This window comes from Macaca mulatta, chromosome 10, assembly GCF_049350105.2.
Source record: "Macaca mulatta isolate MMU2019108-1 chromosome 10, T2T-MMU8v2.0, whole genome shotgun sequence".
Lineage (NCBI taxonomy): Eukaryota > Metazoa > Chordata > Mammalia > Primates > Cercopithecidae > Macaca > Macaca mulatta.
In genome coordinates, this window is record NC_133415.1 from 36051322 (window position 1) to 36077043 (window position 25722).

At 51.9% G+C, this 25722-nt stretch overlaps 1 protein-coding gene, 1 long non-coding RNA gene and 2 pseudogenes across 8 annotated transcripts in view; 2 read left to right on the forward strand and 2 right to left on the reverse strand.

The window, feature by feature from the left end:
- Window positions 1–626: 626 nt before the first annotated feature.
- On the reverse strand, window positions 627–11546 carry LOC114670400 (ral-GDS-related protein-like; annotated as a pseudogene).
- Window positions 11547–16632: 5086 nt separating this feature from the next.
- Window positions 16633–18675, reverse strand: LOC144332010 (uncharacterized). Its single transcript, XR_013399690.1, has 2 exons — window positions 17478–18675; window positions 16633–17021 (listed from the first exon to the last, which is right to left on the reverse strand). It is a non-coding gene; the product is annotated as an uncharacterized LOC144332010 (long non-coding RNA).
- Window positions 17706–25722, forward strand: part of LOC144332009 (aspartate-rich protein 1-like) — a 47261-nt gene continuing 39244 nt past the window's right edge. For 3 of the 6 annotated variants that reach the window (XR_013399684.1, XR_013399687.1, XR_013399685.1), the window contains exons 1-3: window positions 17706–18226; window positions 20124–20301; window positions 21024–21123. The gene's annotated coding sequence lies outside the window, so the exon portion shown is untranslated. Of the gene's footprint in view, window positions 18277–20123; window positions 20302–20608; window positions 21124–25722 lie in introns of all 6 variants that reach the window. The other 3 variants (XR_013399683.1, XR_013399686.1, XM_077951028.1) reach the window with 3 other exon arrangements.
- LOC114670407 (immunoglobulin lambda-like polypeptide 1) overlaps window positions 18010–25722 on the forward strand; it is a 127234-nt pseudogene continuing 119521 nt past the window's right edge. The window contains exon 1 of the transcript XR_013399688.1: window positions 18010–18346. The product of XR_013399688.1 is annotated as an immunoglobulin lambda-like polypeptide 1 (transcript). The remainder of the gene's footprint in view (window positions 18347–25722) is intronic.

A 25722-nucleotide genomic window follows, 5' to 3' on the forward strand; every position in this document is an offset into this window, starting at 1 on the left:
TCTGTATTTCCTGGAGACTCATGGCCAGCTCCCTTGTGCACAGGACTTCTGGAGAAGGCCAGCCCTACCACTGGCATAAATACCTCCCATCTCCAGCCCTTCAGTAAATATTTAAGTAATTCATTAAGTATTTACAACTTAAAAAAGTAGAGTAACCCAGTGGAACTTGAATTTAACTAGAATTTAAGTTTGAGAGTAACTGGTCAGTAGAACAAGTGACATAGATTGGGTGACATACTGTGGTTTTTCAGTGTTTTTTTGTTTGTTTGTTTTATTTTTTGTTTTCCTTAAACAGAGTTAGCAATAATTAATTTGAATAAAGAAGGAAAACATTAAACGGTTGGCAGGTGTAACGCGAACGCTATTCCATGACTTGTTCAGCCATAGCCTCAATTTGACATGCTAGATGATGAATCCTAAAGACTGATATACGGTTACTGCACTGGAGTTACTGTTCTCATTCCAACAACTATAGAACATTCTGAATAGTGTTTTAAAATTTTATTTTAACGAAAGCTAAGAAAAAAAACCGTTACTTATACACTAAAGAAAATAAACATAAAATGGTTTCCCGCCTGACATGCAAAAGTCCCATGACCTGACCCTGGCCAGCAGGAGTATCTGGTATTGAGGAGCGGGGTCAAGATGTAGCTGAGCTGCCAGCCACCTAGATGTGGTTTCCTGGTGTCTCCGGTCTGGGTGAAGGATGATGCAGAGCCGGTGTTCTGGCCAGCATCCCAATAGGCCCCAGCCACTGCAGGATGTTTCCAGCCTATTGGGATTCAGGCTCCAGCTGACAGGACAGCTTGTAGCTGCAGGACAGAGAGGCAGCTGTGAGGCCACCATGAGCCACACATCGGGTCTCTTCTCATTGCCTGCCCAGCTGGAATCCTGGGTCCCCAGCAGTCCCCATGCAACAGGGCTTGATGCTGGTGGTGGAGTCATGGCCATAGGCTCTCTGCAGCTGTCCACAGGAGAGCCTCCTCTAGGCCAGGTGGGGTGGCTGACACCTGTACTGTCAGTACTTTGGGAGGCTGAGGTGGGTGGATTGCTTGAGGCCAGGAGTTTGAGACCAGCCTGGACATCATCGTGAAACCCCACCTGTACCAGAACAACAACAGGAGAACAACCGCACACGGTGGTGGATAGCAGTAGTGCCAGCTGCTTGGGAGGCTGAGGAAGGGCTTTAGCCCAGGAGGCAGATGTTGCAGTGAGCAGAGATGGTGACACTGCAGTGCAGTCTGGGTGACAGAGCCAGACCACATTAAAAAAAAAATGGAGAGCCTTCTCCCAACCTCTGCCCATGTGCCAGGCCCTCACCTCTCCTTTTCACTGAGCTGCTCCATTCTTGAGAAACAAGTGACAAATTTCTCCAGAGGCCGAAGCCTGTAATTCATGGCAGCCACTTGGAGCAGCTGCATTTCTTGCAGAACTCGGACCTCCTAGAGACAAAGGACAGGATGCTGACAGAGCCTGGGTGGAAGACACTGAGGGGACCTTTGGCAGGCAGGGAGAAGGGGCTGGTCCCTGGGGCCATTCTGTGAAGGGGCCCCATGCAGCCCCCAGCCTGTTCTCAGAGTTGGATGTGAACAGCCCCTCCTGCAGGAATGGTCTTTGATTCCAGTGCCTTTCCCACTCTCTCCACTGGGATAGGTCTCCTCCTCCTCCTGTGTGTGTCAAACCCTCCCAGTAAACCTAAGATGTAGAGGATGGAGCCAGGGAGTGTCCTGCCCAGGGTGGACTGTGACGTCCACATCCCCAACCTCATCCAACGAGAATGCCCCAGCTGTTCACCTTCCTCCTCTTGTTGCTGTTGCCCTGGAAGTCAGATAGAGCCCATCAGAAAGGTCCCTGGCCCACAACACCCACCCCATCCCTTCCCATGCTGCACTACTGCCAGGGCCACCAGGGTCAGGGGATGTGCACATGACAGAACTTGAACCTGCCTCAGGCTCCGGGCTCTAGGACAGGGGGCATGGGAGCTGAGGCTCAGGGACCTTCTGCCCCAACCCTCTGAGATGACAGACAGAGAAACTGAGGTCTCTCGTAGAAAGAAAGTGCTCAGTGACCCTGGAATTGCCTGCCCTTGGAAAGGCTCAATTTCACCCTCCTATTATGGGACCACCCTAGGGAGAGGCTGAGTCCAGCTCAGCCCACAGCTCAGGATCCTTGCAGTCAGGCAGCTCTGCAGCTTCACCACTCAGGGATAGGGACTGGTGACTGCCATGGAGCCTCTGTCAGTCAGAGGTAATGAGATGGGCCTGGCACCCCCTCCCACAGGAGCAGCTATGAGGCTCTCAGGAGAGGAGGTTTTCCAAGGGCTGAGATCTAAGGGCTCCGTCCAGGCCCCTCTCCTCCCAAGCCTCAGGATCCTGGTTCCCAAGCAGCCTGCCCCAGGCTCACTCACATCCAGATCATCCGGGATGGCCGAATCCAACCTGTGTAACTCAGTCAGAAAATCCCCCAGGAAGGGGACCACGCCCTGTGCCATGGAGGGGTGGGGAGGTAGGAGGGGTAGTGGTAATGAGTATTGACCCTGAGGTGAGGTGCCTGCCCAAGGCCCTGTCCCATGAAATCCCATCAGCCCCTGTCTCCCAGAACCCCCCTCCCCAGGTCTCCCAGTTGTAGCAGCCAAAGACCCTCAGCTGCCTTTCCCAATTCTCTGCCTCCTCTATTCCAGCTGACCTCCAAGTCTGGCAATCACTCCTAGTTACCTCTATGGTGGGATTTTAACAAGTCACAAGGGCCTGTGGTCCCAGCCTTACCCTTCCCCACATCCACTCTGAGTTCTGCTTTCCCAGACCCTTGTTCTGGTCTCTCCAATGGAGGTTTTCCAGGCCCAGTGGCCATAGGAGGACAGGGCTGGGGAGGAAGCCCCCGCTGTCTTGATACGGAGGTCTCCAGCTGGTGGGGAAAAGAGCCCTGTCCTCTGATCCCCTGCGGTCCCTCCATGCCACAGTCTCACTCACCTTATTCTGCCTCCGCAGCCTCATCTGGGCTCTCTGGGGGTTCCTCTCCTGGGTGGCCACCTTAAAGCTCCCCGCCTGCCAGGTGTCAGGGACAGGGACAGTGAGGCTGTCTTCCCTTCCCCCAGTTATACCCCAGCCACCCCACACTTGGAACCCCAGGGACTGGCGTGAGTCACCTGGCACAGTGTTCATACCACTGGCCAGCTCAACACTCCCTGTGTGTGTCACCCAATCATGCAGCCAGGCCTCCCTGAGACTGTTTCCTCTTCTGTAAAGAGCCATGAAAACCACAGCTACCTCACAGGGCCTCCTGAGTACTGTTTCCTGTAGCTGTTGTCATTGTTCTCCCCCTCATCCCTCTGAGGAAGAACCATTCAGGAGCACCCTCCAATTGCTTTCTTTTCTCGAACCTCATTTCCACCCTGTGAGGCCCGCACTACAGGCTCAGCATCCCTTCATTTTCCAGATAAAGAAACAGAGACCAAGAGTGGGCAGTGACTCCCCAGGGCCCCAAAAGAGAGGGCACCTCCTCCCCTACTGGAGGCTCTGTCTCGGCTGCCTTCACCGCACATCCCAGCACCACCACCCATCAGGGTCTTGTTCTCTGGAGTCTCTGAGTGTCTAGGACTCCAGCCTTGCAGAGTCGTGATGGGAAAGGGACAGGGCATTTTAGGAGACCTGGTTAAATGGCACCTGCGAATCTGAGCCCCACCAGAGTCTCTGCCACACAAACTGGGTTTGCGCCATGCCAAATCCATGGTTTGGCCTCGTCAGTGATCCCCCAGGGGAGTTCCATGCACAGAACTCTCTCTTCCTCCACTCAGGATGTGGCCTCCTGAGGCGACATCTCTGACGGATATGGCAGGGTTTTCCAGAATCCTGGGTGGGGTGGCATGTTGCCTTCTCATTTGCATGGAGGTTTCTGAGATCTGGTGAGGGAGGATCCCCTAGGTATGCATGGATCCCCCAGATACTTGTCATGAGCATGTGTCACTGCTAACTGGTGAGAATCCTGTGACACGACCATTTTCAGATGTCTGCAAAGCGCAGAGCGGGGAGTCCCAGCAAGCACATACATGTGTCCTGAGTTTGCCCATTGGGACCCATAGCTGGGCAGTCTACTGGACTCCCTGGCACATGAGCTTCCTCTGTTGTTGTTTCCCCCAGTGTGGACTGCAGTCCCTGCCCATGGAGGTGCGCTGCAGACAGATGCAGCAGCAGAGGCCTGGCTTCCTGAGGAATTGCTGCCAGTTTGAGGAAGGAAGAAAGTCCCACCTACAATGACCACCCGCCAGCCTGGAGGAAGCTCCATGCCAGCAGCATTGACCAGCATGGGAGCCAGAGCCCTGCTAATGCTGCAGCTCATCACCGCCACTCAGAAGCCCAGCAGCCATTGCCACATCCCATTTCCAGGACCTCCTGTCCCCGTGCCCCCACGCGCCCATGGACCCACACACCTTTCCTCCTGTTTGCCCAAAGTAGGCATGGAGGGAATTTTTCAAGTGCACTTTTTGTAGGTAAGTCAAAACATTACAAAATAACCACTGCACACCAGGTCCAATGCCCTTCCAAACTCACTCTTTTCTCAGACCCTTAAACACTTTTGCCGCATCTCCCAGACTCCACTGTACCTTGATCAGCAGGTCCCTCTTCACTGCAGTGTCCTTTTTGCAGAGTTCTTTTAGATATTTTGTGCTCTTGCTATTGACAGAGGAAAGAAAAAAGGGTAAATTTGGGAATCACGAGGGAGATTTGTGAGTTCCAATCCCTTTTGTTTGAAAACTCAATGAATCTCGGCTTCCTGCGTGAGAGTTTCCAGTGGGGTCGTCTGATGACAGGGGCTCCAGAGGACCAGGGTGTGACTGTCATGCTCCTCCCCTGGCCCATCTCCACTTCACATGAGCCCCTGCGTGTTCACAGTTAGCTTCCAGCTGGACACAGTTCCACTGCTGGGTACAAACACCTGAAAGCCTCCAATTGGCTCCAGTCTGTTCCTGATGGTTAAAAAGCCTTCCTCCTGAGTTAGAAATCCTTGCCTAGGAGTCCAGGGCAGCTTAGTGAGCACACCCACCAGCCCATCCCTACCTCCACCGTCCCTGTTGTCCAAGAACCTTTCAGAGTCGTTGAGGGCACATGGGAAGACCTATGGGTCCCTAGGTCAACTCTGGTGCTCCCGTGGAGGGAGCTCCTCACCTGGACACTCCTGCCCACGTCTTGTGTAGCCGATGTATTGGGTTGCTGCGCAGAGCAGAGACGATGGCGTGCACTGAGGAGAAGTTGTTGAGGCGTAGGCACTCCTGGAGAGGGAAGAGTGAGCTGTGAGGTCCAGAGTTGGAGTCCGACCCACTTCAGCCTCAGCCCCCTCTGCTGAGATCTCCCTTCCTGAATGAAGCAGAGGCCCAGGGAGCCTCAGGAGGGTACACCTGGGGCTGAGTGAATGTCACTCATCTAGGAAGATTTCAGTTCAACCCAAGGAAGATCCCAGGTCAGAAGTGAGCAGCCACTACTGGGCCATGGGGGTCAAGGTCAGGGAAGCTCTGGGAAGAAGGGCTTAGGGGATGTGCAGGGCTCAGGCTAGAGATACAGATGCCAATCCTGAAAGCCGATGGCAGAGAAGAGGCAGTTCCCCATTTTGAGAGAGGGAATCCCAAGGCCCAACCATGGCTTACCCTGGCCACCTTGATCCAGTGCTCCACCACCCTGGCCCTGTCCTGGGCTCTCATGCTGTGGTCCCCGAGGCAGGAGGTGGTGACACAGTTGGTGAGCCTGTTGAAGTGTGCAATGGTGGCACAAACTGTGGGTGCCACATGCTCACTCCCCTTCTGATGTCGTTGGCCCCAGATGGAGCCCATGCATTCGTAGAGTTCCACCTTCTTGAACAGCTCCTTTGGGGGAGGAGGAGAGTGTCACAGACACAGCACAGCCCAGCTCAGAGTCACCCACAGTCCCAGGCAGGAAGTGAGCTCACAGTCATCCACAGTCTCTGGCATGAACAGTGCTGGAGCTGAGAAAGCTTTAAAATATGCTCCAGACCTGTGGGAGTCCCTGCATTTGGTTTTCTGCCCACCGAGGGCCCTGAATGTATCATGGCCCAGAACCCAACAAGGGTGGAAAGTGAGAGTGACGTTTTCTTCCAGGCCATTCTCACTCCAAGAACTAGAAGGTGGCTCAGGCCTGCCCATCCTGAGGCCTCTACTTCCTCCCATCCCAATCAGCCCTCTACTCCTTCTTTCCATACCGGTGCAGTTTCCTTGCAGCAACTGCAACCTTGGGCTCTGTTTGGGTGTGTGCCATAGAATCTAATATGCATCAGATACCTAATAAGTGCTGAGGGTAGTGAGGCTCCTGAGCAGCTGGGTGAGTGACCCATGGCCCTGCCTGCCCCTCACTGATCACCTGCCCTGTCCTGCTTTCTGTCCATCCCCTGTCATTCAGTCTGCACAGTCACTCTGTGCAGCTGGTGCGGGGGATTTCCCATCTCTGCTGTCCACATGCAGACAGGGAAGGCTTGTGGGTGAGGAAACTCATCCAGATCCCATGGTTGGTAAGAAGTGGGGCTGAAACTAGACCCAGGGCATTGGCTGCTCTTCAGGGAGAGGCTGGTCTGAGACAGCTGGTGCCAGACGCACAGCCTGCAAAGCCCAGCTGCTCACCGCATCTATGAGGGTCAGCTGCTCTGCCAGCAGCCTGGGAGGGAAGGTGGTGATGTCAGGCCGCTCCTCAGTGTGTTGGCTCTTGACAGTCTCGGGACAGGGACAGGGTGACTCTGGGGCTGACTGTGGCTCCAGCACTGTTCCTGGAGGGGGCCCTTCCCCTGGTGCTGGTGCTGGTGTTGAATGTCGATATCCTTGTGCATCCAGGGCTACAGGTGACTCTGGCTCCAGAGCAGGCGGCAGTTCCGCCAGCAGTGGTGGCGCTGGCTCCAGGGCCAGCATTGTTAATGCGTGTTGCCCAGGAGGTGGAGCAGGATCTGGAAAAGGAGAAAAGGTCACCATTCCAGTCACTCCTCACTGGGATTTCCAAGTATAGAAATGACTGGATGGAATTTATGGGAATTGTACCCCGAAAACACCAGCCCTGGAAAGTCTTCTCACCATCTGGCTTGGCCTCCTTGGGCTCCGGAAGCACCAACTGGCCTAGGACAATTCCCTGATGGTCCTCCAAGCCCAGTCCAGGCCAGGTGAAGGTCCTGAAGGCCAGCTTTATCCAGAAAGATGACCGTTGCAGGGCCTGGCCGCAAACTGAAGTGTTTTCAGGGGGCCAGGTGAACAAAATGGAGCCGGTGGTGCTGGTGATGGAGTGGACAGCTGAGTCAGAGGCCTGGCCTTCTCCCACACAACCCTCCAGGGCAGCCTTGTGTGGTTCTGGGTCCCTGGCCTCTTGCTGCCTGTGTAGAGGACAGCCCCACCCTACCCCAAGCCATCAGTGCTGTCCTGGAAGGGGCAGACCTGGCCATGTAGCAGGGCTGTACGGACCCTTCTGCGCCCCAGCGTCCCACTGACATTCTCTTCCCAATGGCCCTGGAGCACAGCACTGTGCACCTGGGCACTCAAGACTGCAGCTCCAGGCAGATTTGTGAGCAGCTTGCTCATTAAAGCTCCAGCTCTGGTCCTGGGGTGAGGAGGGTAGGGGCAGATGTTGGGTGGAGGAGGACAGGGAGAGCTGGGAAGGCACGGTGCTGGGGATGGGTCTCTCAGTGGCCAGTTGTGACCTCAACCTCACGTCTCCTTTGCAAGGGACCTAAGTCTCCATTTACAGAACTCACTATTTGCCTCGTGCAGGGGAAGTCCCCAGATGTCAGCCTTGTTGTGGGAATTACAAGACATATGAACCCCAGGGCTCCTTTAGTCTCTCCCCAGCCAGAGTCCACATATTTCCCCCCATGTTTTGTGGGTGAAGAGGCCCTTCAGAACCCTAAGTCCCCCCAGTTGATACTTGTTGGGCTCCGTCATTCTAGTCAGGATCTGGGAGGATGCCACCATACGTAGAGGAGGCCATGAGGGTTTCACCTCTAACATTCTGAAGATACCATTTGTTTATTGTGTCTACTGTGAGCACCTGACTCTGGGTAGAATTGAGGCCCAGGGATTGTCATCTGCCTTGTTTATGAAATTATGCCAAGTCACAAGAAGAACGATGCACAAATGAAGTGTTTTGTATGTATGTGTTGAATGAGTGAACCCCAACCATTGGAGAAACTCAGTGAGCCTCTCCAGATGTCAGAGAGGGCCTGTGGCTCCTTTCTCAGCATGAAGGGACCCCACTTCTGTCTGTATCAAGGAGAAAGTCCAGCCAGAAGGAAACTCAGACATCGTTTACCAATGCCATTGCAGACTTGCTTTCTATGTGCCTTTCCAAACAGGAAGAGAGATGGGCCATTGTGGCAGAATGCTGAGAGCTGCTTCAGTGAGGGGGAAGAGAAAAGTAATAAACATGAATCACAGCACCCACAGCAGATTGTCCAGAGTTTTAGGCTCTAGGGACCCCTTTGTTTGCTGTGTCTTAGATCATTCAGTCCCTACAAGAACCCTGTGAGGTTCATCTTCTCATTACTCCCTGTTCCAGAGGAGCCAACTGAGGCTCCAAGAGGTGCATCTTCAAGACACAGCCAGTAGGGGACAGAGGCACCTCGGTGCCTTGGAGGGGATGGACACTCACCTTCTAACCAGTAGTTCCAAAAAGTGTGGCACGGTGATAAAGTCCCAGGAGGGACCCAGGCAGGTGGCATAGGAGGAGATGGGTTTAGTTAGAAAGGCTGGAACCAGGGACTCCAACAGCTTCTCCCTTGTGCTGGGCTGGAAAGTTGGCATCCTGCAGATCTCATTTTCATACTAAGGGGACAAGGAGGGACATGAGAGTCAGTGGTAACACCATGAACCACCAGAGGATCGGGATCTGGAACTCACACCAAGAAGCATCAACCCTTGAGGGACTTGTGCATGTGGAGAACCTGGGTGCCCATGGTGAAAAGGGTTCTAGGCTTTCAAGGTAAAATTGCATGTGAGGATGGGGAAGGATAAAATGATTCATGCCTTCAAGGCATCAGCATGGTGAATGTGAGCTGTGGGGCAACAGCACCCTCTGTATCAACAGCCTGCATGAAGAGCATCATCCCTGCACTCCTCAAAAATCACCCTCATGGTGGAGAAGAGGAGACGCGGGCTTTTGGATGTCAGATGCTTGCTCAGCAGCACCCGGGTCAGAAGAGAGCACCTTCCACAGGGAGGACTGGATGAAATTCCCTCTAGGGCACCTGAGGCTCTGCTTATATGGAAGGGAAGGGTCTGGGGAGGTCTCATCCCCTCCTTATTTTAGTGACAGCACACCGGACAAGATGCTCTAGAAGAACCCTTTGACTTAAAGGGATATGATTGTTTTTGTTCTTTAACATGAATGTGAGTCTGGAGAAACAGCTACGGCCATCCCAGCCCTGGTCAAGGGGAAAGTGCCGGAAGACTCCAGGGTGGGAGGAAGTGCATCCCAAGGCCCAGGATCTGCCAGGCGACTCGTGGAAGAGAAAACGCAGGCAGGTATTGAAAGCGGGAAAGCTTACGGAAATGTATGGTTTAAAGTGGAAATGAAACAAGGTGATTCTCTCTGCCACACAGACAGCAGATTGACAAAAAGTTAAGAACATGTTAGTATTCAGGGGAGGTTGTGTTCAAAGAAGCAGCTACCTTTAGAGGCTGCTGGTGACCCTGTGAGCAGCTGGAGCCCTTTTGGAAAGTCAACTGGCTACACCTGTTGAAACTTGCTATCTGCACATCCTTTCACCCAGATTTCCCTTTCCCGGGTGTGTGTCTTCCGCAGGGGATTTGTGTATTTTATGGGTTGAATTGTGTCCCCTCCCCCAAATGTAACTGTTTCTATTCTCAACCCCAGAGACTGAGAATGTGACTGTGTTTGGACACAGAGTTCTCCAAGAGGTAATTCAGGAGAAGTGAGTTCATTAGGGTGGCCCCTAAGTTAATAGGCCTGCGCTTCTTACAAGGAGAGGTGGTCAGTGCACAGAGAAATTCAAGAGAAGACCCTGTCCTGACTGAGATAGAAATCAGCCATCTCCAAGGCAAGGAGAGAGGCCCAGAGAAACCACCCCAGACTGACAGTTTGACATTGGGCTTCCAGTCTCCAGAATTGTGAGGAACCAGATTTCTGTGGTTAAGCCATTCAGTCAGCGTGCATGTTATGGCAGCCCTGGCAAACTGCTCCAGCCTATTAGGACATACATAGGATTATGCTCCCTGTAGAAAGGCTGCCTAGAAAGGGAATTTTATCACGACAGGCTCCACCAGCACTGAGAGGCTGACCCGCTGTGGAACATGGCCTCCCTTAAGGAATATTACAGTGACATGCAAGAGTGCAGCAGCTGCCCGGTGGGTCTGCAGGGATGAGTTCTCTGAGATGACACTTTCAACACAGATGCATAGAGTAGCTTTACCTTCTTTTGTTGTAATCACCACCTCCCCATCTTGTTTGTGTAGAAGTGTTGGATTTTAAGTCCTGGAAGAGGTCAGCAGGGCAGGGGAGCTGCCTGTTGCTGCACATACACTTAGGGTGGGGAGTTAAAATGATAACAGTATGAGTATGTGCTACAATGTTACCATCATACCCAATTCTTGTAGCAACATGCTGAGATACTGCTGGCATAGCATCAAGTGAAAACAGAAGGATTTTCTCTGATCTTCCTCTGATAGGTGAAAGGGACTTTGCCTGTAACCAAGTTGCCACTGGGGACTAATGGCAGCCAGATTCCTTTGGGAGAGGACAGTGGCTCACTCAAGTGTGAAAGCCCTAGGACAGAGCCTAGGGAATCCCCATATTCGTGTTTGAGTCCTGGGCCCACCCTGGTTTTCTGGAGTCCCTGTCTGTGGAGACCCTTCTGTGTCCAGTCTCACCCCAGACCAGCACTGGCCGTGGTTGGTAGCAGGGGGCCCCTGCCCTTCTTTGAAGAAGATGGAGAAATGGAATCCATCCAACAGCTCCTGCTTGATCTGCTGTGTGGAGCTCTGCAAAGAGAGTGAGCCAGGCGAAGAGGTGTCAGTGGCCTGCCTGGCTGACCCCATAGTGGGACACCCCCATTAGAACTCCTCCCTGGCGCCCCCTTCCCCAACAGGATTTGGCACATAGGAGCATCTGCGTAGACCTCCAGCCAGAGGAGCTTGAGATCTCTGGCAGATGACAGCTTGAGGTCCTGGGATTCAGATCTGAGCAGACAAACTGTGTCCTCGACACTCACCTTCCCATCCTGAAGGCATGGTCTGGGCTGTGAACCTGACATACTGACCAGGCTCCCAACCCCCGACAACCTACCTGCTCCTGTCCAGGGAGGGCCCCTCTTCTCCTGTTTCCCCCAAACACATGGGGGAGGGGCTCAGCACTGCCCTAATGGGCACAGTTGAGGCCTGGCCTGGACGGGCCTGCCCTGGGCCCTGTTACCTGTGGGTGCCTTCTGGCAAAGGGCCAGAGGCGTCGAGGGTGAGGGTTGTACCAATGTCCATATTCTCGAGAAACAGTCTCATTTTGGCCTCTCCTGCGACGAGGAGGTCGGCAGCATGTTGGGACACAGCAGGAGAACATGTTGTTCTCTGGAGTGTCGACTATCAACTGAGCTGGAAATGGGGCTGTGTGTATAATATGGGTGCCTAGTTACCAGAATTCTAAGTTCTGTTGGGGTCTGTCAGTAAGGAAGTGAGGTCACATCTTGTAGGTTCCATCCTGTAAGCACCTCCTTTCCATAAGACCTACTCAAAGGCCCCACTGGGCTTCTGGCCGCTCACCCTCCCCCATCGTTTCCTTGGAGGATGGCTCAACTTTAGGAGCATGGGTAGAGTTCCATTCAAAGCCCAGCTCCCACTTGTAGCTTGGTGATCTTGAGGAAGTCATAGAACATCCCTGTGCCTGTTTTCTCCTCTGAGAAATGGCGTCAGTGAGAATTGCTTCCCTTTTTAATCACAGAAAATAAAGCATGCAAAGAAGTTAACTTGGTGCCATTGGGTGGCGAGTGAGAGCCCAGCAAACCGGAGACATCAGCTTGCCCACATCAGTGGTGACGACTGCGGAGAATGGGTGAGGCTGGGACAGGAATCAGGCCAGCCTGCCAGAGCCCAGGAACGGGTGAAGGGTAAGAGTGAGCTCCTCACCTTGAATTCTCAGGGAACAGAGACATGCAGGGGCTGTGGGGAGCACAATCATCAGGGCTGCTCTCGTTCCCCTGGTTCCCTCCGTATCTGATGTAGTCCCAGGGCCCCTCTCCCTGTGTTTCCTCTCTACCCTGCTTTCTTCCTGGCTGCCCTCCCAGGACTCATTTTTGGCCCTGATCAGGTGGAGTCTTGAGGTAACTATAGGCCTATTAGTAACTCCTCTGAGGTTCAACCCACCTTTTGTTGAGACCTCTGAGCTTAGTCAGAGACCTCCTCCTGCTGGGACCTGAGAGAGGGCTGGAGGGAGCTGACAGTGCAATGGCAGTTTTTCCTGGGGCTGCCGCTCCAGGGTCCAGTGACAGGTATCTGCTGAATTTGATCTTTCTTTTGGGTCTCTGGGGTTCTGAGGTGTGATTTTCCTTCTGAAGACAGGCGGAGCCCCTGGTGGGTGCCTTCACCTCAGAAATGGGTCCCCCTGAGCTGGTAGCTGTGCTCTAGCCTCAGTGTGCTAGGACACCTCTCACCTGGCCCTGCCCATTCTGGCTTCTGAAGCCCACAGAGAGGGTCTGTAGAAATTGCTAGATATGAAAGGGCTACAAATAAGTCACAGGAAGTATATTTACATAACTCAATGGTTTTCAGCCATTACTCTACTTTTATTCAGCAGAGGAGATATTTTAAAATGCGAATACCCTGTGTCACCCTGCGGAGATTTGGATTTATTTGATGGGGCAGATGACAGGCATCTTTGGTTTTTTGTTTGCTTGTTTGATTGTAACAGGATCTTGTGCTGTGGCCCAGGTTGTAGCACAGTGGCATGATCATGGGCACTGCAACCTTGACCTCCCAGGCTCAAGGAATCCTCCCTTCTCAGCCTCCCAAGTGGGTGGGACTATGGGCATATACCACCATGCCATGCTAATTTTTGTGTTTTGTAGAGACAGGGTCTCACTATTCCACCCAGGCTGTCCTTAAAGTCCTAACCTCAAGCTGTACTCCTGCCTCTGCCTCCCACAATGCTGAGTTTACAGACGTGAGCTACTGTGCCTGACCCTGTATCTTTTAAGAGCTTCCCTAGTGCTTTGAAGAGGCACCCAAGCAAAGAAGGCTTTGCTTGCAGAAGGCTTGTGGAACCCTGTTGAGGCTGCATCTTCTTCACAGCCATCAGATTGTTCCCTGAGGTATCTGCTTAGCAGTGCACAGGCTATTTACATGGAGGGCTTTGGGGAGCTGTTGGGTTTGGGTTTGGCTGGGGCATGAGTGTTGGCTGTGGGATCGTCACAACCAGGTCCTATGGGACACCCAGTCTGGGATCCTTCTTCCCAGACCACCATCCTGCCTGTCATCGCTCCTATGGCAGGTCCACAGCTGCTTGCTGGAAGGGTGTTGGGAAGTATTGGTCCTCCAGCTGTCACGTCCTCCTGTTCGGCTTAATCCCAGTGATCCTCACTTGGAGTCTGGGTCTCAGAAGGGTGTGGCCCTGGGTTCTTGGCTGGCTGAGCTGGTGCTTTTGCAGCCTCTGGGGCTCTTGTGTGTGAGGCCTGACCTGAGTTGCTTCAGGAAACTTTCACCCCTGAGGCTGCCTCCTGCTGAACAGCAGAATCTTTGTGTGGAGATCTGGCTGGCCTCCCTGGCCACCATTCCAAGCCTGTCCTCATATTTTTATCCCTCTCATTTTTTCATCTTCCTCACCAAAGATAGGTTGCTTTATCTTGACGGTTTTGTTTTTTTTTTTTTTCCATATGGATTCCTGAACACCATCCAGCCCCTTGTTCTCTCCCCAGCCAGCTCACACTCATTTGTCACAGCTCCTGGGACTCCCATTGACACATAGAGAACAGCCCCCCACAGTGGACTGTGCTGTTCTGTTTGCACCCTTAAATTTATCTTGCTTACAGAATGCCACTTCTGCAAACTAATCAAGCAGAGGGAAGTGGCTCATGGATATGCACCCTTGCTCATCCTGTTTGAAAAGGTATCCAGCTCTGATTTCTTTTTTCGTTGAGAGGGAAGATCATTCTTGTCACCCAGGCTGGAGTTCAGTGGCACAATGTTGACTCACTGCTACCTCCACCTCCCGGTTCAAGTGATTCTCCTGCCTCAGCCTCCCAAGTAACTTGGTTTACAGGTACGCACCACCACGTTCTCCTAAGCTTTTTTAAATTTTTTTAGTAGAGGTGAGGTTTCACCATGTTGGTCAGGCTGGTCTTGAACTTTTGACCTCAAGTGATCCACCTGCCTTGGCCTCCCAAAGTACTGGAATTACAGGCATGGGCCACCATGCCTGGCCCCAGTTCTGAATTCTTAAGAAACTCTCGAGAGGTTCTAGGTCAACACTGATAGACCTGGGTTCTGCAGTGCTGGGTGCGGTGGCTCACACCTGGACTGCTAGCACTTTGGGAGACCAAGGTCAGAGGCTCTCTTGAGCCCAGGAGTTTGAGACCAGTCTGCACAACATAGAGCCCATCTCTACAAAATATTTAAGATTTGTTGTGGCCAGGCAAGGTGGCTGACACCTGTAATCCCCGCATTTTGGGAGGCCGAGGTGGGTGGATCACGAGGTCAGGAGTTCGAGTCCAACCTGACCAACATGGTGAAACCTCGTGTCTACTAAGAAAATACAAAGATTAGCTGCGCGTGGTGGTGTGCACCTGTAATCCCAGTTACTCAGGAGGCTGAAGCAGGAGAACTGCTTGAACCAGGGAGGCAGAGGTTGTAGTGAGTCAAGATCCTGTCACTGCACTCCAGTCTGGGTGAAAGAGCGAGACTCCATCTCAAAAAAATAAGAAAAATAAAAAATAAAATTAGTTGGTTATGGTTGTGCTTGCCTGTAGTCCCAGCTACTTGGGACGCTGAGGTGGGAGGATTGTTAGAGCCCAGTAGGTCAAGGCTGCTGTCTGCCATGATTGCACCACTGTGCTCCCACCTGGGGGACAGAGTGAGACCTTGTTTCAAAAAAGAACCGTTGCAATGATAGAAATGCCCCATATATGCACTGTGTGAAATGGTGGCCACTAGTTACATGTGGCTATTGAGGTCTTGATATATGACTAGAATAGCTGAATTTATTTAGTTTAATTAAAGATATATATTTTTTTGACACAGCTTTACTCTGTTGCCCAGGCTGGAGTGCAGTGGCATAATCACAGCTCATTGCTCAACCTCCTGGGCTCAAATGATCCTACCTCCTCAGCCCCCGAAGTGGCTGCAACCACAGGCATGCGTCACCACAGCTGGCTAATATTTAAACTTTTGGAGAGACTGGGTCTCACTGTATTGCCTAGGCTGGTCTTGAACTCCTGGGCTCAAGTGATCCTCCTGCCTTGACCTCCCAAAGTGCTGGGATTACAGACTTGAGCTGCCATGCCCATCTAGCTTTAATTTCATTATACATACATACATACATACATACATACATACATACATACATACATTTATTTACTTATGATAGGGTCTCGCTCTGTCACCCAGGCTGGAGTGCAGTGGCACAGTCTTGGCTCACTGCAACCTCTGCTTCCCAGGCTTCATCAATGCTCCTGTCTCAGACTCTCATGTACCTGGGATGATAGTGTGTGCCACACCACCGGGGTAATTTTTTTTTTTTTTTTGTATTTCTTGTAGAGACAGTGGTCTCATTATGTTGTCCAGGCTGGTCACAAACTCCTGGGCTCAAGTCATCCTCCTGCCTCCACCTCCCAAAGTACTGGGATTACAGGTGTGAGCCACTAAGCCCATCCTGAATTACTGATTTTTACATAGTGTATAAACTTTTACATCCTACTTGTTCTTACTTTTGTTAAATGTGGCCTAAAGCTGCCTCATAAACAGCGAACTATATCCTAATTTAAGCATGTAAGCATTTCACTAAAGGAATATACAAGTAAAATTTTAAAGAAAGAAAATAAGAAAAAGTGCATAAACATTTGGGAAAAAGCCTTTAGGCCTTGTCAGTTTGTAGAATGTATTTATTTTCACTATGCTGGGGACTCCATTTCCAGTATTAAGGTCCATTCCCAGAAGGTGGATTTGGCGAGCATGAGAAAAGGGGTGGGGGAGTAATCGTACAAACAATTGTGTCCAGTCCAGGTTCCTAGGACCAGAGGGACCCCTCTGTATGGCAGAGGCGCCCGACAGCCGTAATTGATGTGTACCCTCAGAATGACTTTATGGTCGAAGAAGAAAGTGTGTTCAGAGCCCCAAGCTAAGGAATCAGGAGTGGCAAGATCCTGGAAGGATGCCAACCTGTGAAATTCTGAGTCAAGAGGTCAAGCTGGGCACTTGGTTTCTCAGGTCGACCGCTTGGCCCTCTTCCAAGTTGCACTTTCCTTGTTTCCTTTACTTCCTGTTCTAAAGTTTTTTAATAACCATTTTTTTTAAATACTATCTCACTCTATAGCCCAGGCTGGAGTGCAGTGGCTCAATCTCATCTCTCTGCAACCTCCACCTCCCAGGTTCAAGAGATTCTCCTGCCTCAGCCTCCCAAGTAGCTGGGATTACAGGCACTCACCATCACGTCCAGCTAATTTTTGTATTTTTAGTAGAGACATGGTTTCACCATGTTGGCCAGGCTGGTCTCGAACTCCTGATCTCAGGTGATCCACTCGACTCACCCTCCCAAAGTACTGGGATTACAGGCATGAGCCACTACCCCCTTTCCTGGCCTGCTTTTTAAAAAAATTTTACTCCTGCTCTGCAACTTGCCTCTATCTGGTATCTACCTTATGATCCTCAGTCAAATTCTTTCTTCTGAGGAGGCAAGAATTGAGGTTGTTTCAGTTGTGTATGGATTCACCACCGGGAACTCGGATACCTTCCACCGGTAACAGGTCGAGGATGCTAGGTGAAAATGTTATGGACGCTGCATGCTTTTTACAAATGTAGTGGTTCTCATGTCCAGCCACAGCCACTGCACCTGTGTGAAAGTCCCCTTAATAAACCTATGTCTTTTTCACTGTCTCCAGATCTCTTCCTCTACCCTTCCACACGGTGCCTTCCCTACTGGAGTAAAGTGGGATTCTGCAGGGTACCCTCTCCCTGCAATTTTTTTTTTTTTTTTTTTTTTTTGAGATAGATTCTTGCTCTGTCACCCAGGTTGGACTGCAGTGGTGTGACCTCGGCTCACTGCAACCTTCGCCTCCTGGGTTCAAGTGATTCTTCAGCCTCAGCCTCCTGAATAGCTGGGATTACAGGCGCCTGCTATCATGCTTGGCTCCCTTTTGTTTTGTTTTGTTTTTTTTTTTTTTTTAGTATTTTCAGTAGAGAGGGGGTTTCGACATGTTGGCCAGGCTGGTCTCGAACTCCTGGCCTCAAGTGATCCCCCCACCTCAGCGTCCCAAAGTGCTGGGATTACAGGCGTGAGCCACTGCACTTGGCCTCTCTCCCTGTATCTTCGTGTATCTTCAAAGCCAAGAAGGAGCTTCTGTCCCCTTGGTTAGAGTCAGGGTCCCAGAGGTCCAGGGTCAAGGCTACGGCCGCCTCCCAAGGACATGCATCCCTGCAAGAGGCTGCATCCAGCAGTCATGGAAGAGGCTCCGCTGGGGCCTGCTCGAATTCCTGCTGGGGAAAGCAAGTGGAGGTGCCCCTTGAAGAAACGGGGATGCCACCAATCTCAGGGGTTCTGTCCTGGTCTGTGGCCCTGGATCGTCCAGCCTCTGCTGGGATGGGGAGCAGACGACGCCCTTCTTGGCTGGAGCTGAGGGTGGGGGTCCCGCTTCCCCAAAGGCCTAGCCCTGGATTTCAGCCACAGGTCCTACTGGGCAGCGTCTGGCGCCGCCCCGGCCCTCCAGGCCTGGCACTCGCCCTCAACAAACATGGCGCCGACGGCCTCACGCGCCTCACGCCGCAGGCGCGTCGCGCGACAGGCCCGCAGGGCTCCGCGGGCGCCGCTCTCATCCCCTCATACTGGCTGACAAGACAGGGAGCGGGAACTATGACCTGGATGGTGGCGGTGTCCGGGGCCGCTCTGGGGCCGCTGTTGTGTGGCTGCGCGCAGGCGCTGCTGGGCGGGATGCTGTACACCGGGGAGAGCGCGTCGCGGGAGCGCAAGGAGCTCCACCGCCTCTGAGGCTTCCCAGCCCACTTCTCCGTCAACCGACGCCTGGGCTTCCAGGAGCAGAGGTACCGGTGACCGTTAGGAGAGGCGCCCGGAAACCCGGCGTTGGGAATGGGTAAGCCCCGGCGCCCTGCACCCTCCTTCACCTGAGTGCCCCAGAACTGGGGGCCTGGAGGAGGTTAAAGGTCAACGGGCTTGGGGGCGCCTGGTTGGAGGATGGGGGAACCGGGAGGACTAGGGGGACCCGGGAGGGCCAGGGCGGAGGAGGCGTTAGGAGGAGGAAGAGCTCCTGTCCAGCCGCGTCCTGAGGCGAAGGCTGAGCCTGGGCAGTGTCCTTTCTAATATTGATTTTTAGTTTTTGAAATGTTTTTGAGACGGGGTTTGGTCCTACCGCCCAGGTTGGAGCGGAATGGCGCAATCCTAACTTCTGAGCTCAAGCGATTCTCCCGCCCCAGCCTTGCAATTTAGCTGGGACCGCCATACCTAATTAAAAAAAAAAAAGAAAGAAAAGAAACTTGGTTGGGCTTGGTGGCTCACGCCTGTAATCCCAGCACCTTGGGAGGCCCAGGCGGCCGGATCACCTGAGGCCAGGAGTTCAAGACCAGCCCGGCCAACGTGGTGAAACCCCGTCTCTACTAAAAATACAAAGTTAGCCGGGCGTGGTGATGAGCACCTGTAATCCCAGCTAGTTGGGAGGCAGAGGCAGGAGAATTGCTTGAACCAGGAAGGCGGAGGTTGCAGTGAGCCGAGATCAGGCCACTGCACTCCAGCCTGTGCGACAGACTGAGACTCTGTCTCAAAACAAAAACCAACTTTTTGGTTTTGTTTTGTTTTTTAAGATACAGGGTCTCAGTACGTTATGCAGGCGGATCTCAAACTCCTGACCTCAAGCCATCCTCCCACGTTGACTTCCCAAAGTACTGATTATAGGCATGAGCCACCAGACACTCGTCAGGCCTGAGGGGCAGGCCCTGCACAGAGCTGGGCCCAGGGATCAGGAGGAGGGGACAGTTTAGACATTCTGATGTCGGCTCTGCTGAGGGGGGAAGGTAGCTTGGTTTTCAGGGTTCAGATAGAGGACAGACAGTGACATCACGCCGAGGATGCCACCCCTGTTGCCCTCCTGACTTGGAAGTGGTCAGCAGAGAAGTGGAATCCGGTGAAGTCTGGGCCTCGTTTGCCTGTTCTACCTCCTCTTTTTCTTTGTCTTTTTTTTTTTTTTTGAGAGAGAGTCTCACTGTGTCACCCAGGCTGCAGTGCGATGGCATGATATCCAAGGGGATGGCTCACTGCAGCCTCCGCCTCCTGGGTACAAGCGATTCTCCTGCCTCAGCCTCCCTAGTAGCTGGGACTACAGGCGCCCGCCACCACTCCCAGTTAATTTTTGTATTTTTAATAGAGATGGGGTTTCACCATATTGGCCAAGTTGGTCTCGAACTCCTGACCTTGTGATCCGCCTGCCTCTGCTTCCCAAAGTGCTGGGATTACAGGTATTAACCACCATACCCAGCCTACATCCTCTGTTTCTGTTTTTGTGGTATTCAGTACAAGAGAAAGAGAGGAGAGGGCTGGCTGCCAGCGTGGGCCTCACTCACAGTGTCCTAAGCAGAGCTGCCCCTCCCCCTAACCAGCCTTTCTTCCTCTGACAGGCAGTGGGTCATTTGCATCTTAGTCACAGGTCTGAACTTTCTTGCCTTTGGCTGGGATGTGCCCCTGGGTTCACCCCTGTCTCGGGAGATACTGGGTGCCATCCGCCCCAATGAGGATCTCCTGACCCCAGTGTCCCAGGTGTACAACCTGCCCTGGCAGTGGACCTGTCATCAGCAAGCTATCTGTCTTTTCCGCCAGGAGTCCCCGCCATGTGTCAGGGCTTGTTCTAGGTCTGGGGGCACAGCTGTGCAGCACACTGGTCCCGGATCCCTTTGGGGGCTTAGGAGCTGAGCCCAGCCCTTCTCTTTGCAGTCGGGCCCCACCTTGGACATACCGGTTCTCTGCATCTTCAATGATATCAGCCAGGACTGGGCATTTTGTCAGCTGGGTGTGGCATGAACGGGAGGTGACCCTGCTGAAGCAATGGATCCAGGACCTGCACACAAGAGTGATGCTGAGGATTGGCAGTGCCCACTTCTATGCCATTGTGGTCAGTATGGCCAGGAGTAGGCAGGGCGGGTGGGTGGGCACAGCTGCTGAACAGCATGGGACCGTCAGATTCCACCCACAGCCTGTCTCCTGGGTTGGGACGGTGGGGGGCCTTACCCTGCCCTGGGGGCTGTGCCCTGTGTAGGGGGATAGGTGGCCTGATCTACCCCACTGGGATGTCATTCTTCCTGTCTGACTGGCAGGCTCCTGAGCCCCATGCTGCGGGTTATGTGAGGGAGTGCCCGATAGCAGAGCCCCTCCTTATGTCCCGACCTGCCACCCCCTTCCCATATCTCCTATGTCTGCAGTGGGTGAATGGTGTCCACACGCTAGAGCATGAAAGGGGCTACCTCCCCTTCGAGGCTGACGTCAGCAGCCTGTTCCACGTGGGTCCCCTGCCCTCCCGCCTCTGAGTCACTGTCGCCATCAAGAGCACGCTCACCCCCCCCACCCTGCCACCAGGGACCATCTGTATGTGACCGACATGTCCAAGTGGGTACCATCCTGCCTCCACTGCACACACCCATCTTCCCGCCCCACCCTGTGGTCTTCCTGCCAGGGACAGGGTGGCCTTCGCAGAGAGGAGGCCCTGATCTGGGGAGGCATGTGAACTGAGGGCAAAAGACCCATGGCAAGGGCCCAGCGAACCACAGTCCTCCCGCCCTCGGTATCCCAAGGGTTACTTTATCCAGAACACAGACTTTGACTTCTTCAACTACACAGGACTGCAGCGGTCTGTGCTTCTGTACACGACACCAACTACCTGCATCGATGACATCACCATCACCACCGGCGTGAAGCGAGACAGTGGTGACGGCTTCTGGTAGGATCCTCCCTCAGCGGGGCCCAGGGTGGCTCTGTTTGTTCCCTATTTGGAAAACTCTCCCAGGAAAAAGGTTCTCCCAGCATCTCTAAACCTTCACAGGTTCCCGTCCACCTACGAAGCAAAAATCCAGGCTGTCTGAGCGGACACGGGCTCCTGAGATCACTCATGTGGTTGATCTCGCTTGGAGAAGAGGGGTCTGGCCTAATGTCACATAGCTCAGGCTGGCACTCCTGTCCCTTTCCCACGGTGCTGCTCTCACTCTAGCTCCCCTTGCTACACATCGTGGTCAAGGAACAGGCAGCTTTGAAGGGCCGGGTGTGGTGGGTGATGCCTGTCATCCCAGCTCTTTGTAGGGAGGACTTGGTAGGAGGATCACTTCAGGCCAAGAGTTCAAAACCTGCCTGGGTAACATAGCGAGACCATCACCCCAAAAAATTAAAAAATTCATCAGGCATGGTGATGCGTGCTGGTAGTCCCAGCTACTGAGGCAGGAGAATCAGTTGAGCATGGGAGGTCAAGGGTGCAGTGAGCTGTGACCGCGTCACTGCACTCTGGTCTGGGCAACAGAGGGAGACCCTGGCTCTTGTATTTGTTTTTGAGCTGGAATCTCATTCTGTAGGATCCCAGACTGGAGGGCACTGGTGCACTCTTGGTTTCACTGCAACGTCTGCCTCCCAAGTTCAAGTGATTCTCTCCCTCAGCCTCCCGAGTAGCAGGGATTACAGGCACCTTCCACCGTGTCCAGCTAATTTTTGTGGGTTTTTTTTTAGTAGAGCAAGGGTTTCACCATGTAGGCCTGGTTGGTCTTGAACTCTTGACCTCAAATGACTCACCTGCCTCGGCCTCCCAAAGTGCAAGGATTACAGGTGTGAGCTACCGTGCCTGACTGGGATACCCTGTTTTTAGGGGGAAAAAAAAATTTATTTATTTATTTATTTATTTATTTATTTATTTTTAATATATCTTTTTCCTTTTGTGAGATGAGGCCTTAGACTGTCGCCCAGGCTGGACGGCAGTGGTGCAATGATTGACAACTGTTTTGAGGCCGCAGTTGTAAGTTTCAAAGAATTTAGGCTAGGTGTGGTGGCTAATTCCTGTCATCCCAGCACTTTGGGAGGCCACGGTGGATGGATTGCTTGAGCTCAAAGGTTTGAGACCAGCCTGGGCAACATTGTGAGACCCTGTTTCAAAAAGAAGAAATAATTAAAAGAAATAAAGAATTTAAATAAGAATCACACAGCAAAGGTGATGCAGCATAGAGCAATTTATTGTAAAGGGAAAATTATTTTGCACGTGAAGTGCAGAATAACCTGGGCGCAGTTGCTCACACCTGTAATCCCAGCACTTTGGGAGGGTGAGGTGGGTGGATGACCTGAGGCCAGGAGTTCTAGACCAGCCTGGCCAACGTGGTGAAGCCCCATCTCAAACTCTGTCTCCAAAAAAAAAGACAGTGAGTTGTGGCACACACCTGTAATCCCAGCTACTTGGGAGACTGAGGCAGGAGAATTGTTTGAACCCGGGAGGCGGAGGTTGCAGGGAGCCAAGATAGCCCCACTGCACTGCTGGGCATGGTGGCAGGTGCCTGTAATCCCAGCAACTGGGGAGGCTGAGGCAGGAGAATAGCTTGAACTCAGTGGTCAGAGGTTGCAGTGAGCCGAGATGGAGTCACTGCACTCCAGCAATCCTGAGGAGACTTAAGAACTAAACATAGTGTGGTCTCCTGGATGACATCTTGGGACAGGAAAAGGACATTATGGGAAATAGTAAAGAAATCTGAATCAAGATGAGCCCTAGTTAATCATAATATATCAGTATTGGTTTATTGGGACCAGGGATGGTGGCTCACATCCTAGCACTTTGGGAGGCTAAGATGGGAAGATCTTGAGGTCAGGAGTGTGAGACTAGCCTGGGCAACATAGCGAGACTACATCTCTCTAATTTTTTTTTTTGTTTTAGTTAGTCAGCATGGTGGTATGCACTTACAGTCCCAGCTGCTAGGGAGGCTGAGGAGGGAGAATTGCTTGAGCCCAGGAGTTTGACGCTGCAGTGAGGTGTGACTGTCCCACTGTGCTGAAGCCTGGTCCAATTTTTCATTTAAAAAAATTTTCTTTTTTTTGAGGTGGAGCTTTGCTCTTGTTGCCCAGGCTGGAGTGCAATGGCAAGATCTCGGCTCACTGCAAACTCCGCCTCCTGGTTTCAAGTGATTCTTCTGCATCAGCCTCCGGAGTAGCTGGGATTACAAGCATGCCCCACCACATCCGGCTAATTTTGTATTTTTAGTAGAGACAGGGTTTCTCCATGTTGGTCAGGCTGTTCTTGAACTCCCGACCTCAGGTAATCTGTCTGCCTCGGCCTCCCACGGTGTTGTGATTATAGGCATGAGCCACCCAGCCCGGCCTTAAATTTTTTTTTTTTTTTTTTTTAACTAAAACAAGGTCTCACTGTGTATCCCAGGCTAGTCTTGAACTCCAAGACTCAAGTAATCCTCCCACTTTGGCTTCCCAAAGTGCTGGGATCATAGGTGTGAGGTACCATGCGCAGCTAGGTTTTTTAACTGTAGCAATTTACCATAGTAATTTAAGATATTCATAAGAAGGAAGCCAGGTACAAGGGTATGTGTGAACTTTGTGCTGTCTTGGCAGTTTGTCTGTAATTCTAAAACTGTTTTAAAATTAAAAGTTTACTCAACTTGCCAATGTACTGCTAAAGAAAAAAATAATAAAAACATTAAAAGTGTTTTATTTTGAAAATATTTCTTATTTATTTTTTTGAGACAGGGTCTCACTCTGTCACCCAGGCTGGAGTGCAGCAGTGCAGTGTTGGCTCACTGCAAGCTCTGCCTCCCAGGTTCAAGCAATTCTTCCACCTCAGCCTTCCAAGTAACTGGGATTACAGGCATGTGTCACCACACCCAGCTGATTTTGTATTTTTAGTAGAGACCGGGTTTCACCATGTTGGCCAGGCTGATCTTGAACTCCTGGCTTCAAGTAGTTCACCCACCTTGGCCTCCCAAAGTGCTGGGACTATGGTCGTGAGCCACTGTGGCTGGACTGTTTTTTAAATACTTTTTAGAACCAAAGTCTTGTTATGCTGCTCAGGCTAGATTCTAACTCCTGTGCTCAAGCAATTCTTCTGCCTCAACCTCCTGAGCAGCTGAGACTACAGCTTGTGCCACCACAGCCAGCCAAAAAGTTTATGTTTCTTTTTTTAAAAAAGAGAGGGCTTAGGACTTCCTGGAGCACAGACTTCAAATAGCAGTTGAGTCCACCATTGTGCTCCCTTCCCTCTGGATCTTTCTTCCTGAGTGCCTGTGAAAAACAAGCTTTGGCCCTGCCTGTGCGGCTCCAGCCCACGGGTGATTGTCGTTTCCTGACGGCCAGTCCTGTGGACTCTGGGCTTGCTTAGCCAACCCCACAAATGCAGAAGCCAAGGTTTTACCAATCTATCTATCTATCTAGATGTATGTCTGTATATAATTTTTTTGTTTGTTTGTTTGTTAGAGACGGAGTCTAGCTTTGTCACCCAGGCTGGAGTGCAGTGGCGCGATCTCGGTTCACTGCAATCTCCACCTCCCGGGTTCAAGCAATTCTTCTGCCTCAGCCTCCCGATTTGCTGGAACTGCAGGCATGCACCACCACACCTGGCTAATTTTTGTGTTTTTATGAGAGACAGATTTTCATCGTGTTGGCCAGGCTGGTCTCAAACTCCTGACCTCAGGTGATCTGCCTGCCTCGGCCTTCCAAAGTGCTGGGATTACAGGCGTGAGCCACTGTGCCCGGCTAGAAGCCATCCGTTTCTATATCTATGCAGATGTGTGTCGCTATATGTTTGTGTATATCTGAATCTGTGTATCTTTCCTACTGGTTCTGCTTCTCTGGTTTGAACCCTAAGACAACTTTTTTTTTTTGAGCTGGCGTCTTGCTCTGTCACCCAGGCTGGAGTGCAGCGGTTTGATCTCTGTTCATTGCAACCTCCGCCTCCTGGGCACAACTAGTATTTTATAATCTGTTAGGAATTCAAATGTTTTTCAAAAGATCAAACTATATATTTAAATATATTTCAAATACAAACTTTAAAAATCATACTATGAAGCGTTAAGTAAGATTCTACATTATTAGGCCAGGGACGGTGGTTTAGGTCTCTAATCCCAGCACTTGGGGAAGCCAAGGGGGGCAGATTGCTTGAGCTCAGGAATTTGACACCCCCCTGGGCAACATAGCAAGACCCTGTCTCCACAAAAATAGAAAAATGAGCTGGGCATGGCGGTGCGTGCCTGTGGTCCCAGCTGTTTGGGAGGCTGAGGTGGGAGGATCACTTGAGCACAGGAATTTGAGGCTGCAGGGAAGCATGACTGAGCCATTGCACTCCATCCTGGGTGACTGAGTGAGACCCCGTCCCACCTCCCAAAAAGGTTAACATCATTATATAATTGTACTCTAAATTTTTAGAAAAATCAAAGAAATTAAGTATTATTTAAAAATAGGCAAGGTACAGTGGCTCATACCTATAATCCCAGCACATTGGGAGGGCAAAGCAGGTGGATCACCTGAGGTCAGGAGTTCGATACCAGCCTGGCCAACATGGTGGAACCCCATT